Source organism: Ursus americanus, chromosome 1, assembly GCF_024610735.1.
Source record: "Ursus americanus isolate L20-20 chromosome 1, mUrsAme1.1.p, whole genome shotgun sequence".
Taxonomy (NCBI): domain Eukaryota; kingdom Metazoa; phylum Chordata; class Mammalia; order Carnivora; family Ursidae; genus Ursus; species Ursus americanus.
In genome coordinates, this window is record NC_142127.1 from 39,013,380 (window position 1) to 39,035,219 (window position 21,840).

The following is a 21,840-nucleotide window of genomic DNA, read 5'->3' on the forward strand; positions in this document are numbered from 1 at the left end:
TCCATAACTAATTTTAAAATTAACTAACAGTTTTAATTGTTTTCAGGAAAGTAGTTAAATTTAACAAACATATAAAATAGGGAAGTTAACTTCTAGTAACGCAACTTGTTTCTTCCATTAAGTATGTTTATAATAAATAATTAAAACAGCATATTAGAACTTACTGTGTTTTAAGTTTTATTTATTTAAGTAATCTCTACACCCAACTTGGGGTTCAAAAGCACAACCCCAAGATCAATAGTCCCATGCTCCTCCAACTGAGCCACCAAGAGGCCCCAGAGCTTGTTAGTCTTAATTCTCAATACTTAACATTATAGTCAATTGAAGGTATAATATAATTGGCAGGTACTGCACATATTAGAAAATGGTAAATTTTTAGGGGCGCCTGGGTGGCACAGCGGTTAAGCGTCTGCCTTTGGCTCAGGGCGTGATCTTGGCGTTATGGGATCGAGCCCCACATCAGGCTCTTCTGCTATGAGCCTGCTTCTTCCTCTCCCACTCCCCCTGCTTGTGTTCCCTCTCTCGCTGGCTGTCTCTGTCTCTGTCGACTAAATAAATAATAAAAATCTTTAAAAAAAAAAAAAAGAAAATGGTAAATTTTTATTCTTTGGGAAAAATACTTCCATGTACTCACAGACTTTGATCTCCAAAATGACTTCTTTCTTTTTAAAATAGACCTTTATTTTAGTTGAAGAGTATGAGGACTAAAAGTAAACTTTCTTTTAATTTGCCTAGTAAGTCCAATATTCAGTATGCAAAAAAGACCACAGTACAATGCTTAAAATAAGACAAAGAAAATGGGTTAAAAATAATTAGAGTGTTTCCTATGAAAATGCAAGTACGACTTCAGATAATAATGAACCCAGCTCTCTTCAAAGATATGAACATTCTCTTTTCATTATTTACATTTAACTAAAATAAATCAATTCTTTTTCCACCTCTCCAAGTAAAATCACGGTAAAGTGGCCTAGAGTTACTGCAATTATCCAGTAGATTCTTTAGTAAATGCTGATCATATCTTTGTGGCAAAGGTATAAATGAGTTACTGCTGGTATGGTGATTTGGTAATCTGATCCCCAAGTCTTCATGTATTAATCTCTCTTTAGATAGTGCTATAGAAAACAATTAATAGAAGGTAACTGACTCATAATGTAGGTAAAATCATATATGAATTTGCTGAACACATGAGCAAATAACTACACAAAGACATTAAAAATCCACTCAGTCCAACAAACTGAATCTAGAAACAAGTTTGGGGGCTTAAGTTCTAATACTGTGAACAGACATATGTGAATAAGGCAGTTTTGTCCACAAAGAGCTTACAATTGAATACTATAAGTTGAAACTTCTCAAGGTGTTTCACAAACTGTTTCAAAGTGTTTGTATTTTTAAATGAGGTGACAGCATGTTTAAATATCTCTTTATAATAATAAATAAAATAACAAAATAATGTAAAATTAAATAACATAATAATAATAAAATAAAATAACAATCATAGTAAGCAAAAACAAATAGGCTGAGATCCTTAAATGTATACCATGTGTGGTGGTTAAGTGACAATTGGATGAGTGCTCCTGATATTCAATCCCTGTATCACACAGCTGAACACTGATATAGTTGCTATAGTGATTTTGATGCTTTTTTTACATTTTTTTAATTAAAAAACAAAAGCATGAAGTGCATTAGTAGAGGAATGAGAAAATGAGGAGGACATAAAGTGATAATTCAGCAAAAAGAAAAGATAATCCCACTTATATTTGGTGTTTGGAAGAGTCAAATTCACAGAAACGGCAAGTAGAACAGTGGTTGCCCAGGAATGGAGGGAGGAGGGAAATGAAAACTTGTTTAATGGGTACAGAGTTTCAGTTCTGCAAAATGAAAAAGTTCTGGAAACTGGTTGCACAACAATGTGAGTATATTTAACACTACTGAACTATACAATTAGAAATGTTAGCATGGCAAATTTTGTGTTAAAAAAGATGCCTTTAGGTGCTTATACAGAGAAGCCTAGACTTGAAAGTTGATAAAGTATGTCTTACATAATTAAAAACATAATAACATTGTGTCTCTTACAAAATAGAAAAAAAAACCAAACAGTTGTCTTTATATACTAAAAAATTATCAAAGATTAAATTCAAATGAGGATATTATATTTGTTAATGTACTGATCAAATATATAAAATTTTTACTGAAAATCAACTTATTAAAAGTTATGCAAAAAATGACTAGAGATTATATTTCCTGAAGAGCTCCATAAGATTATACATTATTAGAAAAAAGGTTTAGGATTTTAAAAATCTTAAAAATGATGTAAGCAAACAAATTACAAACAATAACTAGATGCAATAATAATAAAAGTATAATCAGGTTCTCCATCCTAGAGAGTAGCACAGTGAAAGAACTGATGTTTTAATCAATTTGGGAATAAGAAAAATCTTACTAGAGAAGGCAATTAAATTTTAAGAATAAATAGATAGTTCAACATAAGAAAATCAATTGATATACTATATTAGTAGAAAGAAGGGGTAAATATCACATTAGTGTCTCAATTGACACAGAAGTAACATTTGAAAAAATCCATCACTCTTTCCTGAGAAGAAAAACAATTCAGAAAACTAAGAATATAGAGGAACTCCCTCAACATGAAAATGGAATTCTGAATTCATGAAAAAATTCTGAAAAACAGCCAACATCAAACTAAATGGTTAAATACTAAAAGCCTTCCTCCTAAGATCAGGAAGAAGACAAGAATTACAGCTTTCACCACTGGTAGTTCTAGCCAGAGTAATTAAGCAAAAAAAGAAAGAAAGAGAGAGAGACAGAGACAGAGACAGAGAGAGGGAGGGATGAAAGAGGAGGGAGGGAGGAAGAAAGGAAGGGAGGGACATTCAAACTGGAAAGTAAAACTATCTCTATTTGTGGATGACATGATTCCAAAGATAGAAAATCCTGAAGATCAAAAAAACCCTGACTAGCATTAATAAACAAATTCAAGCAAAGCTGCAGAATACAAGATGAATACACATGCACACACAACACACACACACACACACACACACACACAAAATCAGACATGTTCTATACACCAACAGTGAACAATCCAATAAAGAAATTAAGAAAACAATTTCATTTACAGTAGCATCCAAAAGAACAAAATACCTAGGAATAAACTTAACCAAGGAGGTGAAAGACCTATACACTGAAAACTACAAAGCACTGCTAAAAAAATTAAAGATGACGTAAATAAATGTAAAGACATTCAATGCTCATGGATTTTAAAATTTAGTATTTTTAAGATGGCAACACTACCCAAGGTGGTGAACAGATTCAATGCAGTTACTATCAGAATTCCAACAGCTTTCTTCATTATAGAAATAGAAAAGTTAATCCTCAAATTTATGTGGAATTTCAAGTGGCCCCAAATAACCAAAATAATATTTAAAAAGAAGAACAAAGTTAGAAAACTCACACTTCCCAATTTCAAAACTTACCTCAAAGCTACAACAATCAAAACAGTGTGGCACTGGTGTGAGGACAAACATATATACCCAATGGCACAGAACTTATAGTATAGAAATTAAACACATACATCTATGGCCGACTTGAGTTTTTTTTTTTTTTTTAAAGATTTTATTTATTTCTTTGACAGAGAGAGAGAGACAGCCATTGAGAGAGGGAACACAGGCATGGGGAGTGGGAGAGGAAGAAGCAGGCTCCCAGCAGAGGAGCCTGATGTGGGGCTCGATCCCAGGACTCCGAGATCACGCCCTGAGCCGAAGGCAGCCGCTTAACGACTGAGCCACCCAGGCACCCCCCGACTTGAGTTTTGACAAGAACACCAAGACCATTCGGTGGAAGAAAGAAGAGTCTCTTCAATAGATGGTGCTGGGAAAACCGGATATCTATATTCAGAAGAACTAAGTTGGACCCCTATCTCACAATATATATGAAAATTAATTCAAAATGGATTGGGGCACCTGGCTGCCTCAGTCGGTAGAGCCTGGGAGTCTTGATCTCAGGGGTGTAAGTTTGAGCCTCATGTTGGGTGTAAGAGATTCCTCAAAAATAAAATCTTAGAAAATGGATCAACAACCTAAACATAAATGAAATCATAAAACTCTTAGAAGAAACAGAGTGGTAAATCTTCAAGAACCTGGATTTGGCGATGGGCGCTTAAATACAATACCAAAAACACAAGTAACCAAGAAAAAAACAGATCAATTGGATTTCAAAGAATTAAAATTTGGGGGGATCAAAAGTATTATTAAGAAAGTGAAAAGATAATCTATAGATTAGGAGAAAATATTTCCAAATCATGTATCTGGTAAAAGTCTAATATTCAAGATATATAAAGAAATCTTAAAACTCAACAACACAAAGACAAAGAACCAATTTAAAAATGAGCAAAAGATTTGAATATACATCCAAAGAAGATACATAAATGGCGAATAACCACTTGAAAAGGCACTCAAAATCATTAGTAATGTATGAAATGCAAATCAAAATCACAATGAGGTACCACTTCACACCCACTAGCATAGCTATAATACTAAAAAATAAACAAATACGAGTAACAAATATTAACAAGGAAATGAAGAAATTGGAAATATTTTACATTGCTGGTGGGAAAGCAAAATGATTCAGCTGCTGGGGAAAACAGTTCGGTGGTTTCTCCAACAGTTAACATAGAATTAACATCTAACCCAGCAATTCCATTCCTAGATACCTACTCAAAAGAGCTAAAAACAGATACTCAAACAAGTACAAATATACACATGTTCATAGCAGCATGAAAAAAGTGGAACTCAAATGTCCATAATGGATGAATAGATAAACAAATTGTGGTATACACATACAATGTGTTACTCATATACAAATAAGAATGAAATACTGATACCCACTACAAGGTAGAGGAACCTCCAGAACAAGTGTATGAAGCCAGAAACATATATGTAGACTTCATATATGTACTATTCCATCTACATTAAATCTTCAAAATAGTTAAATTCATACAGACAGGATATAACATCATGAATGCCCTAAATTGTTCACTTTTTTTTTTAAGATTTTATTTATTTATTTGACAGAGACAGAGACAGCCAGCGAGAGAGGGAACACAAGCAGGGGGAGTGGGAGAGGAAGAAGCAGGCTCCCAGCGAAGGAGCCTGATGTGGGGCTCGATCCCATAATGCCGGGATCACTCCCTGAGCCAAAGGCAGACGCTTAACGACTGAGCCACCCAGGCGCCCCTAAATTGTTCACTTTTAAATGGTAAATTTTATGTCATATGAATTTCACCTCAATAAAAAGAAAGTTAAAAAAAAAAAAAGCAAACAGGACTTGATCAAGTTCTTTTCCAATGAGAAAAGATAAGTACCCCAGGGTTAAGAACATTTAAAATATGCAAGTCTTTTGTATGAGGGGGAAAAAAATTTGTAATTACTTATTACAGATATCCTCCCTCAATTTTTTTCTTCTCTTACTCCCTTCCCCCATCTCTCCCTCCCTCCCTCCCTCTCTTTATATATAAATAATATATATTATGTATAAATACTACAGAAATATATATATATTTCTCTCCTATAATTCAGATTATACCTTCTGTCTTAATCCTATAATGATTTCTCTCCTGTTTTCTACTTCCTCTTATCTATTTTTTATGAGATGTCCTCAATGTTATCTTCTAATCCTTCTAAGTAAGCTTTTCATTTGATATTTTAATTTCTGAGAGCTTTCTGGTTTTTGCCCACTCATTTTTTATAGCAAACTCTTGCGACATGGACACATCACATTGTCTTCTCTTACTTCTCTAAAAGATATTAATCATACTAATTATTTAAGTCTTCTTCCTCTTGTAGAGTCTCTGTTTCCTCTAATTTTTTTTTCTACTTATCTGTTTAGGTCTTTTGTATTTCTAACACAGGCTTTCTTCAAATATCTGATGACCCTTGCATATTCACTCATATTATAGAATGGAACATTAAAAACTCAATTGGAAATTTTGTCAACTTGTATGAGGCTTGTCAACTGTGGATTTCACCTGGCTAAGCCATTTCACTTGGGAATCCCTTTGATGTTTTTATCCTTAGGTTTTTCTATAAGAGCCAAGTTAGCAAGGGTGACTGGAAGATCACAATATTCAGTATATAATAAGCCTTCATTCAAACCCCATCTCCTTTGACGTCCTTCCCCACAAAGGTGTTTCATTTACCTAAAGTCCAAAGACCCTCAATTTTATCCACTCCAGAGGATAAGCCTCCAGTCTTCTACTGAATGAAGGAGGCATCCAACTGTGTTAAGTACAGAAGATCTTAAGAATATAACTGGTGAAATGGACTTTTTAATGTTTATTTATTTTTAAAGATTTTATTTATTTGACACAGAGAGATAGAGAGGGAGAGAGCAAGCTCAGCAAGGGGGAGCAGCAGGCAGAGGGAGAAGCAGGCTCCCTGCTGAGCAAAGGGCCTGATGCGAGGCTCAATCCCAAGACCCTGAGATCATGACCTGAGCCAAAGGCAGGTGCTTAACTGACTGAGCCACCCAAACACCTGGACTTCTATGGTTAATGAATGTTTAATAAACATTTTACATTTTCATATAGTCTTTGTCTCTAAAGATTCACCTGTACCTATAAATTGTTCCCCACCAGTTGTTGCCTCTTCCAGAGATACCTGGAATTGATCATTCCCAAGTCCTCAAGGGTTTCAAAGGTATAAACTGCATTTCTTCCCAGCTCTCTTCATTGTCAGATAATTATTCAGTTCTCTCACTCTTCTAAATTGGTTACTACTCATCTGTCCACTCTCCAGCTTCCAGAATTTTGTTGCTATTCATCCCTCTCCTATTTCTTTATGTTTTCTTAAAATGCATTTTTTCTATCAAATTAGTGGGCCTTCAGCAATTAGCCAAACTAAATATATATGTTCAAGCTACCTATTGCCCTCTTCCCTCAGTCTCATGAATTTTTTTCCACATTAAAAATCATCTTCTATTGGAAGATGCTGGTTTCAGGGATAATCACTCTCGTACAATTAACTTTAAAGGTCATTTTTTATTATATAAAGACTGGCTACCCTTCCTTGAAAGTCTGCAGTATTTTTCTTTTACCTTTTCTTTTGATATTCACACTGTACAACACCACACTCTTTTTTTTGAGTGAATACTTAACTGCTAAGGAGGAAATAACACCCCCTCCTTCAGTTCCTTCAATTCTCTCAGCATACTTATGTTCTAAATTACATTGTACTGCTTTCATTTCTCTTCATATCCTGACATGCGGATACTCTTCATTTGTTTGTAAGTTGGTACTTTCTCTTTGGGCATCTGCCTAGGTTTCATACAATTTTATTTTCTAGGAATCCTTCCTCTGATTCTTGACCAACAGACTTACCAAGCACGTAGTTTTCTTTGCTAGTGTCATGTTGCTCATTCCAGTTGTACTGACATTAGTCTCATATCACTCTCAAATGTTTATTTCTGAGAGTGCCTGCTTAATATTATGATAGGAAACATTATATATCTAGCTGGGATTTTGAGTGGGGGAAAGATCTAAGCTCCCAGTTGAGGACCATCAGAAGAGGCTATCACCAGCTCAAAAATTAATAAATTCCCTTTTTATAATCACACCTCCTCCCTCAAACACCCCTCCCAAATTTGCTATGACACCTTCCTTCAAAACTTATTTCATCTTCTTCCCGCCTCATGTACACTTAACAAAAATGAAGGATAAAGGGTGAGAGAAAAACAGAAGGGGCGAAAGGGCAGTAGTAAGAAAGAGCACCCTGAATGCTTTTTCACCCTCCACTGAGAAAAGAAATTTGACTTTCTCGTATATACTAAATCAGGTACCACTTATTTATTTTGCTATATAGCTGGACATCATAAACTCTTTCTAAAGATTTTTTTGTAGCATTAAGCATCACTGTTCAAACAGTGATACCTAGCCCCTCCTATGCTTCAAAAAGCATAATGGAAAATCTCTGTACAATGAAAATTTTTGATGAGGGCTTTCCCACCCTCAGGGATCACACCATTCTTTCCATATTCCAAAAACATTGTATATATACCTCTATGATGGGATCTACCACATCTATAATGACTGGTTTGTGTGTTTGTTTCTTCACTAGATCCTAAGTTCCTAAAGAAAAGACTAGAAACAGTGTATTTTCTATCTCTGGAAATTTACTAAGTAATTCAAAAGGCGCAATGTAATGTTTAGAGTCAAGGGACAATGCATATCTATGAAGTTCTCATTAAGATGGTGGGAAATGCTTAATTTTGAAAGCAATGGTATATATAATTTAAGAATAAGAAGACAGAATACCTCCAAAAATATAAATCATAAAGAATTTATAATATTGGTTTAAAGCCATCAATGTACTAGACATGTCTTCCTCTTTAAAAGCCTCCAATAGGAGAAAAGTTGAATATGGAACATTTTCAAATTAAACATGAGATGAAGGAAAATAAAATCAACCACCAACCTAAAGACATCCAGTGGCTTTTCTTCACATTGGGAAAAAAATTCTAACTAGTTTTGATGACATCTGCCTACCTCTACTCCCTAGTTTACAATATCCTAGTCTCAGCAGTGTGATTCTTATTTCCTCAGATCCTTACATGGCTGGCTCCTTCTGCTGATGATTTCTCAGTATGAGTGTTACCCCCTCACAGAGGCCTTCCCCGACTTCTATATGTATACTGCCCTCAATTCTACCCTGCCCCATATGTGCTATCACATTTTCCTTAGTTTTCACCCTCCTTAGGAGATCTTATCAATTATTAAAAATATTTTATGTATTTATTTACTTCTGCTCTCTTACTAGAAAGTAAACTTGATAAAAGTAAACAGAAGGAAATTTGTCTTATTGACCACAATATCGACAATAGCTAGATGGTAGAAGCATATAAGTCAGTGTTCCACAAACGTTTGTTAAATAAATGAATAAATGAGTGACTGAATGTGAAGCAGATAATATACTGATTGATTGAATGAATGAATGGCTCACAATTCCTTGCTAGGGAAGAGTTCCCCAGGCAGAATCTTTAAGTACATCCTTTACTTTAGAGAAGTATGAATCTGAATCCCAGTTACACCAATTACTAATTATGTCAACTTGGAATAGTTACTTAATATCAGTAAGTATAAGATAAAATGATACTTGGAAACTGTCTGGCACACAATTAGCCTTCATTGTCAATTCTCCTTTAGAGGACAGGAGTTGAAAGTGAAAGAAATCATAGGAAAAGATCAAATATATGTTTGTTATAATGGTCACTAACTGAGCGTCATGGGTTCACCTGTTTACTGAGGAGAAATAGGTCAGTCACAAGCAGAGCTGAAAGAAATTAATATGACCATGACTGCATTTGGAACAAGTAAAAATCACATCCCTCAAACATAGTTGGCATTTTGTTATCATTTGCTAAGTAATAATGAACAATTTTAGGCCACAGAAATTTCAAGCTTATAATTTCTTGAATATTTCTTAAATTTGTATTTTAAAAAATGCAGTAGTCAGGATATTAGATCAAGACATTCCTGGATTATGACCCTTGTTCTACCTCTTGATCACTGTATGACCTTAGGTGAGTTGCTCAACTTCTGTGAGTCTCAATTGAAATTGGGTTGTTGACAATTCAAACTTTAATTTACACTTCAAACATTTCTCATTGCTCTTAAGGTAAAGGGGGGTGAGGGGAACACCTTCTTATTCTACAATGCCCTTTATCTTTTGGTTGTTAATCTCAAACCATAATCCTTGTTCTCTGTACTCTAGCTATATTGACCTTCTATTTTTTTCCTTCAAAGCACTACGTTCCCTATCTATTTACCTATGTGGTTATCTTTATTAGAGTTTTTCTATTTTTTCATATGGCTCTTAGTTACTGTCTATGTCCTTTCATTTCAGCATTAAGAACTCCTTTTATCATTTCTTGTAGGGCAGTTCCACTAGCAACAAATTTTCAGTCTTAATTATGCTCAAAGAGCTAACAAAAACCATGGACAAAGAACAAAAGGAAACCAGGAAAATAATATCTGAACAAAACGAGAATATCAATAAAGACAAAGAAATTACAGAGAAACTAAATAAAAATGCTAGAGTTAAAAAGTACAATAAGTGAAAAGAAAAAGTCACTAGGGGGGTTCAAAGCAGATTGAACAGACATAGAAAAGAACCAAGAGACTTGAAGATGGGCCAATTCAGATTATCTAGTCTGAGGAACAGAAAGAAAAAAGTATGGAGAAGTGAACAGATGTATTATGGGTGTCTCAAAAGGAGAAGAGAAAAAGGGGCAGAAAAACATTTGAAGAAATAATGGCTGAAAACTTCCCAAATTTGGGAAAAAAACACAAATCTATACCTCTAAAGAGATCAATGCATTCCAAAAGGATAAACACAGACAGAATCACACTGAGACACAATCAAGCTATTGAAAGACAAAGACAAAAATAGAATCTTGAAACAGCAAGAGAGAAGCAACTCATCATTTACAAGGAATCCTCAATAAAATTAACAGCCAATTTCTCATCAGAAAGCATGGAGGCCAGAGGCAGTGAGGTGACATATTTAAAGTGCTAAAAGAAAAACAATTATCAACCAAGGATTCTATATCTGGCAAAACTATATGTTGAAAATGAGGGAGAAATTAAGACATTCCAAAATAAATGAAGTAAATGAGATAAATATTAATAGCACCATGGCAAAAAAATAGTATAGTAAAGACACAAGTCAACCTGAATGGGCTTTAACTCTGAACTTCACCGATTAACAACAATGTAACTCTGGAATTGTTTAACCTCTCTAGAGCTCTTCTCCCCTCTATAAAATGAGGATAATAACAGTACTGCCCTCATGAAGTTAGGAGGATGAAATAAGTTAAAACAATAACCTCATAAAGGGTGGCTGGCACATAATTAAGTACTCAACTGTTGACTATCATCATCATCATTTTTATAGAAGTTCTAGAAATATTAGTTTTTATTCCCTTCAACTACCCATATTTCTGTAAAACAAACACTGAATATTGAGAAAACATGACACCATAGTGAATTTTTTTGTGGAATTGTGCATTAGTAAAATGACAAATTGTATTTTATGTTTAATAAATGCTATTGAACTAAATGTTTTGTCATTCCTTTAATCAGAGACCAAGTAAAAAAAAGTGATTGGTGGAAGCAGTTTTTTTCTCAAGCCTCTGACATATATGCTTATGCCTTTAGGTAAAGACCTGTGCTTTTTACCTAAACAGCCAAACACCACTATCACAGCTACAATACTTTTTAACAATAATTCCTTAATATTAAATATTGAATCAGTATACATTTCTTTGTCTTATAATTTTTTTAAAAGATTTTATTTATTTATTTGACAGAGAGAGGCAGCAAGAGAGAGAACACAAGCAGGGGGAGTGAGAGAGGGAGAAGCAGGCTTCCCGCTGAGCAGGGAGCCCAATGCGGGGCTCGATCCCAGAACGTTGGGATCGTGACCTGAGCCAAAGGTAGACGCTTAATGACTGAGCCACCCAGGCGCCCCTGTCTTATCATATTTTTAAACTGTTTGAGTTTGGACTCAAATATGACATATACATTAGAATAGGCTGACATGTGCCTCAAATCTGTTTTAATCTGTAACTATTCCCACTACATCCCATGCCATTAATATTTTTAGTTGAAGAAAATAGGTTTTCTGTTTTTTAGAGTTTCCCAATATGGACTTTACTAATTTCATCCCCTGGTATCATTTAATATGTCCCTCTATCTTTACTATTTCTTGTAAATTAGTCTTGATCATATTCAATAAGTTTTCTATTGTTTTCATTTGGATATACAGCTTCATGGTGGTGGTGTGTACTTGCATTAGAAAATACACATCTTTCTTATATAAAAGAGGAGTGATAAGTAAAGTTGTTAGGAAGATCGAATGAGTTACTACAAATCAAATTCTTAGATTAGTACCTAGCACACAGCGAGCACTCCATAAACACTGGCTCTTATTATTACACTGCATGCAATGATTTGGTATCAGACCAGATAATAACTTTTGAAGAAGTAGTTAAAGATAACTAGTTTTTCTGGTTTGGGTGGCTGAGTGGATGTTGATATCATTGACCAATACAGGAAATATATAAAGAGGAAAAAGTTTCTGGGAAATTAGAAGAGAATGTGTTCAAGTTTAGACATGTTTAGTGCTATGGAACAGCAAGGTACCAATGTCACCTATAGAACTGCAAACAGGTATTCTAAAATTCAAAAGTCTGTGGACAGGAAGTAAGATAAAATGTTGAGAGGAAAGGGAGCTCAGTGAAGGTCACAGTTGTCATAAAAGATTACAAGACCACTGAGAATGAATTGGCACTGGATAAAGAGGAAACAACACTTCAAGCAAAGGAAATGATGTATGGAAAAAGACACACAGACAAAATCATCATTCTATGTTCTAGTTATAAGAATGTTCTGACTAGGGGCTCCTGGGTGGCTTAGTAGGTTGAGCATCTGACTCTTGATTTCAGACCAGGTCATGATCTCAAGGTCATGGGAGCGAGCCCTGTGCAGGGCTCTGTGCTCAGCGGGGAGTCTACTTGAGATTCTCCCTCTCTCCATCTCCCTCTGCCCCTCCCTCCCTGTGCTCTCTTCTCTCTCTCTCTCTCTCTCACACACACACACACTAAAATAGATAAATAAATCTTTCTTAGAAAAAGAATGTTCTAAAAAAAAAGAATGTTCTGACTAGAAAAAAATCTGTGTGTTGGAAAGTTACATAGATAGGACAAAGCTAACTTTGAATGGCTTTGAAATTTAGGAATAGGTAATTTGATTTAAGTAGGAAATGGGAAGATATTTAAGAAGTTAGTAAGATAAGTAAACTCTATGCTGTGGCAACATCATGCAAAAATCTAATATAACAGAATTAGAAAGTAGAAAATGCACTGACTATATTACTCTAGAGGATTTAAAATTTATGCCAGTTTTAATTCCACCTAAACTAAAGGGACCACTCCCTAGGCACTGTGGCTTCAGGCAGTACCACAGAAGTGGAAGATGGCATCTTTAGTGACTTCCCATATCCCTCTCCATTCCATTCTCCTGTGTTTCTTCTTCCTTGAGAAATCAATGCTCTCAAGCTGCCCTAACTATATAAAAATAAAACTACATTTTTGCAACAATGCACCATCTTGCTCCCTGAAGCACTCTGGTTACATCTCCACATTCAGTTCTAGCCTGCCATGTAATCTTTCATTTTCCCCTTACCAACCTATAGATCCATTATCAATTTCAGGTAATTCATACAACATGGTAAGTGATCAAAATCCTAGGGGATATTTAATTTAAAACGAAGAATTTACTAACCTGCATGAATTTCAAATTGTTAAAATATATATTCTCTATATGTTTTCTATGTATTTATCCATTCTGGTCATTATCACATTAAGAGACACACCAGCACAGGACAGTTTATTGAATAAATTTCCACTGTGCCACTATTGGATACAAAGCAATCTAACAGACTCTAAGGGAACTGCAAGAATGAATAAAACATAATCTATGCCTTTACTAGATAGTGAGGACTTTACAGTCTAATAGGTGACGTAGCCAAACACACAACTCATCTCATAACACAGATAAGAGCTTTATAAGAGGGGCGCCTGGGTAGCGCAGTCATTAAGCATCTGCCTTTGGCTCAGGGCGTGATCCCAGGGTCCTGGGATCGAGACCCACATCAGGCTCCTCTGCTGGGAGCCTGCTTCTTCCTCTCCCACTCCCCCTGCTTGTGTTCCCTCTCTCACTGGCTGTCTCTCTCTGTCAAATAAATAAATAAAATCTTTAAGAAAAAAAAAAGAGCTTTATAAGAATGTTTCAGCAACTTATGTATAGACCCCTACAAATGGAGAAAAAAATGTCTTGTGAACACATGGGTAGACTGAAATCAATAAAATTATTATATTACCAAAATACATAGAAAAGTAAAACTATGGATAAGGATAAACTCTTCCTGCTATTAGAGCTAATTCAGTATACTACCAAAACAAATTTACAAAGTATGCACATAAAAGCTACAAAACTAGGGGCACCTGGGTGGCCCAGTTGGTTAAGCATCCAACTCTTGATTTCAGCTCATGTCATGATCTCAGGGTTCTGAGACTCAGCACCCAGTCAGGCTCCACACTGGGCATGGAGCTTGCTTAAGACTCTCTCTCTCGGGGCGCTTGGGTGGCTCAGTTGTTAAGCATCTGCCTTTGGCTCAGGGCGTGATCCCGGCATTCTGGGATCGAGCCCCACATCAGGCTCCTCTGCTGGGAGCCTGCTTCTTCCTCTCCCACTCCCCCTGCTTGTGTTCCCTCTCTCGCTGGCTATCTCTATCTCTGTCAAATAAAATTTAAAAAAAATCTTAAAAAAAAAAAAAGATTCTCTCTCTCCCTCTCCCTCTGTCCACCCGCTCACCCCACTTGCACATGCTGTCTCCATCTCTCTCCCCGCCCCCCTAAAAACCCACAAAACTAATAGATTTCAAACTGCTACCATATGACGTTTTTGCTAAAATGAAATCATGGTACTCAACATGATGGAATATGGTACTGATTGCTACTTCCCCATTATTTTCCAGTTATATTTGAGTTTGGCATGCCTATCTTATAATCTAGTGTTCCCTGAACAATTTAATATTGCCACCATTTCTTTCTACTCAAACTACTACAAAGCTTTAATTTAGTTCACTCTGATGTCATCTGGCCTTCGCTTGATACAAACGAACTACTTGTACATGTCAAATCTATTTTTGTTCTTTTCTTATTAGACTGACATAATTAAACACAATCATAGTCCTGAAAGTACATGGTAGTAATTGGTTATAAGGTAAGCATCCCAGGTGATAAAAGAATATGCTTCTTTTATATTAACATTTGTAAATTACTGTTCCAAACCCTCTCTCCACAGAGAATATATCTATATACTTAGGTCCAAGGTAGTGTTGAAGAACACTGCTATGACAGAAATAACGAATACCAGAAAGGCAGAAATGATGGGGTACTAATTCCAACTGCAAAGGGATCCAGAGGTTTTATGAAGGAGGTAACATTTAAGGGGAACTGTGACATCTGAGTTTACTGTCAAGTGTGTAAGTTTCCTAAAATTTCCTTTCTATAAGTTCAACACTAAAAATATGAAAGAACTACAGTAAAAAAAAAAAAAAAAAAGACACCCAGAAATATTCAGTAATAGGGACAGTAAAGAGACAAAAACCATGAATTTTATGAATAAAACTTAAGTAGTTTTTCCTGAGACTAAAACAAATCGGAGAATAAAATTGTAAACATCAGATGTGCTATTTATAAAATAGATGGCGTATTTTGCATGTGGAAAAGTCTACTTGCGCTATCTTATATTATGATAGAAATATACCTATGGATGTAATGTTTTTAAAATGCACTTGAAAAAATGCATTTACATAAGGACAGCATCAGGAATATTTGTATTAAACTTAAAAATATATATTTTATTTGTCTGAGAGAGAGAGAGACAGAGAGACAGAGAGCACACGAGGAGTGGGGAAGGAAAGGAGAATCCCAAGCAGACTGTGCTGAGCGTGGTGCCTGATGTGGGGCTTGATCCCACAACCCTGAGATCATGACCCAAGCCGGAACAGAGTCAGACTCTTAAGCAAATGGGCCATCCCCAGGAGCCCCTACTTAAACTTTTTTTTTTTAAACATCTATGACATGCTAACTTAGGTGCCCTTTTGATGCTATACAATAAGAATTTTCCATTTTTATCAAAATCTTTCCTCTTCTACAGTTTTTCCTTTGTATATTTATAGAAAAATAGTAAGAAACAAATTTCATAATTCCATGACTCAGTCTATAACAACCTTCCTCTCATCTCTGTAACAGTTTTTCCAGATTATATTTGTATTTTATCTGCTCCTTGACTAACATTTGGAAGTCTACATTTGTGCTCTAGAAAGCGTGAGAGAAGAGAATGATGAACTAACAAAATTAAATTTCAAGTCACTTTAATTCAGAAAACATTTACCTAGTCTAGGTGCTAGACTCACTACTGATTACAGCAAAAAAAACCCACCAAACCAAAGTAGAAAACTTTTTTCTTTTATATTCTCTCATGCTCCTATAATTATTTCTAGACTATGTTAAGATTACTGCCTTTTTCTTTTTTAAGGCATATTTATTAAACAGTAGCTCATTTAGAATTTTTAGGTAAGAACTAATTTTAAAACCATATGAGCCTGTAACATTGTACACTTCCACTTGCGCAAAGAAGTTTAGTATCATTTGTATCTGCAGTCGCTCACCAAGAACACCATGCATGCTTTTAGCTCCATTAATGGTATAATGGTACAACTTTTGCTGGAGATGCACTAAGGAGGGGAAAGGTCTTTTATCCAAATACACATATCTGGTTTTGGTATTTAAAAAAGTAGAAAAATAAAGGTCAGTTAATACAGGGCAGACTTCTTCTGGAAATGGCTGATCTCTCTACTTTGCAAATAATGACTTATATATCAATAGAACACACTGGGAAAGACACTTGACCTTTTCGAGTCTCAGTTTAGTCATCTGTAAACTGCAATAATAAAGACTCAAATAGAAAGCACCTACCATCTTAAAAAACAGTGAATAAATATTAGTTTTGTTCTTCCTTTCTCAACACGTATAGAAAACATATTTATTTTTAGAATATTTAATGGAAAAAACATGAAAAAAATAAGAATAAAATAAAGAAAAAAATAGATAATATTAAAAGGACTCTGTTAGGTACCTAACACTTACCAAACTTCTTGGTAAGTAAACTTGTACAAAATCTAAACTTTAACTCATTTACTTCCTCAAATTTTATATTTCAACAGTATTGGACCAAAATATTTGCATGTCCTGGAACATATGTTCTTTCCAAATCTATATCCTATTTCCTCTTTCTGGATTCTCTTCTTTAAAAAACAAAACAAAACAAAAAAACAACCTGTTTTTATTTGAGCATAGTTGACACAAAAATAGTTAGGTGTACAACATAGTGATTCAACAAGTTTATACACTATGCTATGCTCACCACAAGTGTAGCTACCATCTGTCACCATACAACACTATCATAACATCACTGGCTGTATTTCTTATGCTGTGCCTTATATTCCTGTGACTTCTTCATTCCATAACTGGAAGCCTATGTCTCCCACTCCCCTTCACTATCCCCTGTGTCCATCCCTCCACCCTCCTCCCCTCTGGCAACCATCAGTTTGTTCTCTGTATTTATAGGTCTGATTATTTTTTGTCTTTGTTTATTCATTTGTTTTGTTTTTTCACATGAGTGTTTTACACATATGAATGAAATCATATGGTATTTGTCTTTCTCATTCTGACTTATTTCACTTAGAATAACACCCTCTAGGTCTATCCATGTTCACAAATGGCAAGATCTCATCCTTCTTATTGGTGCATAATATTCCTCTCTCTCTCTCTCTCTCTCTGTGTGTGTGTATAAACATACACACACATTTACCACATCTTCCTTACCATTCATCTACCAATGGACACTTCTGTTGCTTCATATCTTGGCCATTGTAAATAATGCTGCATTAACAAAGAGGTGCATGTATCCTTTGGAATTAGTGTTTTCTTCTAATTCATACTTCAAAAACCTAGCCCAGATGTCATTCTTCTCCGTAAAGGTTTATTTAGTCTCCTTCCCTAGCCACAGTGAGTCATTCCCTTTCCTGTTTTTCTCCTAAAATCCAAGCTATCAAAAGTGACAGCAGAGTTCAGTAAAAGTAAATGAAATATAAACAAACCAAAGACATTTCAGCAATGGCATAAACTTTCTTCGTCAAATTATTTTGGTGTGTCAGGATTAGTTTTAGGCATGAGTGACAGAAACCCTGAATCTAGTGGCTTACAAAAAATATGTTTATCTCTATCATATCAAGGAAGTCCAGAGGAAGACACCAGTGTAGACATGGACAAGGTAAGATCCTGAAGATATTAGAGACTTTCTTTTTTTATTGCTTTGCCCATTTTTGGTTTGGGGTTTCCACTCATTTCCAATTATCATGTCCCCATTTCAGGCAGCAAGGAAGGGGAAAAAAAAGAGGGAATGCAACCCTTCCTTTACGTTGCACACAGTACTTCTGCTTATTTATCTCTAGCCAAATCTTAGGCCCATGACCACATCTAGAGGCAAGGGAAGCTGGGAAATATTTTTGTTCCAGGTATTGATATGTTAGGAAAAAAATTAGTAGACAGGGAAAATCAACATTTAGGGACTACTACCAGTCACTATGATACTTGGTTATATCTTATCTATGGTAGGTAGCTGACATTTTCTTTTATTTTAATGTTTATTATATTATGTTAGTCACCAAGGTAGCTGACATTTTAAATTTGCTACCTACTGCCAATATTTCTAGCAGTGTATACATTGTAAAATTGTCTAATAATTCCTTCTAAAATTTCAAATTTTTTTAAAGATTTATTTATTTATTTATTTATTTGACAGAGAGAGAGCGAGAGAGCACAAGCAGGGGGAGTGGCAGAGAGAGAGGGAGAAGCAGGCTCCCCGCTGAGCAGGGACACTGATGCAGGACTTGATCCCAGTTTAATCTTATTAAAGCAGGACCCTGAGATCATGACCCGAGCTGAAGGCAGCTACTTAACTGACTGAGCCACCCAGGAGCTCCTAAATTTCAAATTTTAAATGAAATATTTCTGTTGGTAGAGATTGATCTCTATAAAATTTAAGTAATATTTATAATAAAATTACAAAGGGAAAAAGGAATATTAATAAAATCAGAAAAGGCTTGGGGCACCTGGGTGGCTCAGTTGGTTAAGCATCCAACTCTTGATTTCAGCTCAAGTCACAATCTCAGGGTTGTAAGATCAGCCCTCATCAGGTTCCACAGTGGGCATGGAGCCTGCTTAAGATTCTCCCTGTCCCTCTGCCCCTCCCCCTGCTCACACACACATGTGAGTGCTCTCTCTCTCTCTTTTAAAAAAAAAAAACGGAAAAGGACATTTTAATTATTTTAAAAGTTGCTTGGTAGCAGATTATTAAAATACGTAGCAAAACGTTAAATCAGAATATTTAAAAATATAGCTAATGTATTAATGAAATTACATATTAACAAAACTGCATGTAAGTGAAATGGCATGAATACTCTCAAAGAAGAAAAGAATCTGGAAAGATTTGAGAAGGAAAAAATCTGTGAGTTATTTTATTATACTTCCTATAAATGCTGTTCAGAGAATTTTATTTATTTTTATTTATTTTATTTCTTAAAGGTTTTATTTATTTGAGAGAGAGAGAGCGCGTGCAAGAGAGCACAAGCAGGGGGAGAGGGAGACAGAGAGGGAGAAGCAGGCTCCCCACTAAGCAGGGGGCCTGACATGGGGCTCAATCCCAGGACCCAATAGCAGGACCCAGGGATCATGATCTGAGCCAAAGGCAGATGCTTTAATTGACTGAGCCACCCAGGCACCCCAAAGCTGTTTAGAGATTTTTAATTAAGTAGACGTGATCACAAAACAATACTAAAAATTATGGTGGGGGCCGCCTGGGTGGCTCAGTCGTTAAGCGCTTAATTGGCTCAGCCAGTAGAGCATTTAACTCTTGATCTTAGGGTTATGAGTTTGAGCCCCACGTTGGGTGTAGAGATTACTTAAAAATAAAAACTTCGGGGCGCCTGGATGGCTCAGTCGGTTAAGCGTCTGCCTTGGGCTTGGGTCATGATCCCAGGGTCCTAGGATCGAGGCCCATGTCGGGCTCCCTGTTCAGTGGGGAGCCTGCTTCTCCCTCTGCTCTCTGCCTCTCCCCCTGCTCGTGCTCGCTTTCTCTCTCTCTCAAATAAATAAATAACATCTTTAAAATAAATAAAAATCTTAAAAAAAAAAAAAAGACTATTCTAGGGAAAGGGAATGACAAGAAGGTAAGTATGGAGCCAAAATGAATTTTCAATGTGGAGTATGTAATCCACATTGGGTAGAATGTAGTATTCTTCTTGAACAATGGATTATTTGGCTGGGAAATATGTTACAGCCAAATTGAGGAGGAGCTTGAATTCCAAGTTAGAATATCTAGATTCGAATCTTGGAGGAAAGGGGAAGTCACTAAACATCTTCACGTAAAGAAGTGAAAAGATCAGAGCAATGCTTTAATAAGATTAAACTGAGGACATATAGACTTCAAGGGAACTGATGATGGCCAGGAAGATGGGAGACTAGTTAGAAGATTTGAACATTTCTGTGGATGATAACTTGGGGAAAAATAGAAATTCTCCTGAGTTCGGCAAATTTCTGGGGAAAAACTTTAAAAGATGTATATTATATAATATACAAAAACTCATTACAGCTTCAGCTCTGAAACAATCTGTAATATCCTCCCTCCCCCAGCCACAATATTCTACTCTCTTAGCTATTACTTTATTCATCTCATTTCATCAACTAATCTACTTCTGACTAGCCCCTTAACCTCTCCATTTTCTCTGAACAAATCATCCTTTCCTTGGCCTCACTTTATTTCCGCCCCATAGTCAACACTTGAACTACTCTCTCCACAGTCCCCTCAACAGGAATAAGTGTTGAACTCTTCCCTCTTTTCTTGATTCAAGGGGCTGGAGAAGGCCTGCCTCACAGCCCTGATGTTATTACAAAGTAAGGGTTTCTATTATCAGTCACTTATGAACATCTCAAATGAATACTTCTTGGTCTTTAACTTATTTTATATCAGATAATATTGGATACTACCCCTCTTCCTGAAATTCTTGAATTTAGAACAATTGCAATTACATTGTCTCTTAATATTACCCTAAAACTGTACAGTGAGAGTCAGCAATTTCAAATTAAAAACATTTTTCATCCAATGCTAATGTTAACCTCCTTGACTGTAAAGTGCTCGATACTAAACAGAAGGTTACTACAGAAATATGTTAATATTTTGTTGTAGACTATTCAGTTAGGGTAATAAAGTTCTGATTAAGAAAAAGACAAACAAGCAAAGAGCCGCATATCAGAGATAGCTAAAGTGATCCCTCAGGAAAATGAATGAATATGCCATAAACATCTGAACATCTGTATATTCGATGATGATAAAGCCTTTAAAAATACAATAAAAGTTCTCTCTGGCCTCTAAAAAAAAGTTAAGCTTAAAAAAAAACCCAGTTTTTTAAAAAAAATGTTAAAACATAAATACAAAGATTATCTACACATGAATTTACTTTTTTTTTTTTAAAGATTTTATTTATTTATTTGACAGAGAGAGGCAGTGAGAGAGGGAACTCAAGCAGGGGGAGTGGGAGAGGGAGAAGCAGGCTTCCCGCTGAGCAGGGAGCCCCATGCGAGCTCGATTCCAGAACGCAGGGATCATGACCTGAGTAGAAGGCAGACGCTTAACGACTGAGTCACCCAGGCGCCCCTGAATTTACATTTCTGGCAATTACTGCTTATGTAATTAATGAACATTTAGAACAGGATTAAAGAAACAGACTGAGTAAATAATTTACTCTAAAATTATTTCTCTGTTATTTAAAAGAATTTTTCAGAAAAAAATTTGTTTTTACTACTTAGTAATTTTGTAATAATGTGGATCAAGGCCTTGGATAAAGTTTTTCCTTTAAGAAATGTATTTCCTTATATATAGTAGAAATTAATACTTCAAAATTAAAGAGGAAAAGTATCAGTTACTTAGGAGAAATACCTCTTTTCAACAACTCTCCATATTTGGAAGACTCTCTATAAATCATTTAAATATCAATGAAAAATTTAAGCAAGCTTAAGAATCCTTTCAAGGCTGTTTTCACAGTCCTTCCTTAATAAGTGATTACAGTCTCAAGTAATTTTATT

General features: G+C 35.5%; 1 protein-coding gene across 1 annotated transcript in view; it reads right to left on the reverse strand.

The window, feature by feature from the left end:
- Nucleotides 1-21,840, reverse strand: part of BAZ2B (bromodomain adjacent to zinc finger domain 2B) — a 290,562-nt gene that overhangs the window by 198,293 nt on the left and 70,429 nt on the right. The window lies entirely within an intron of this gene.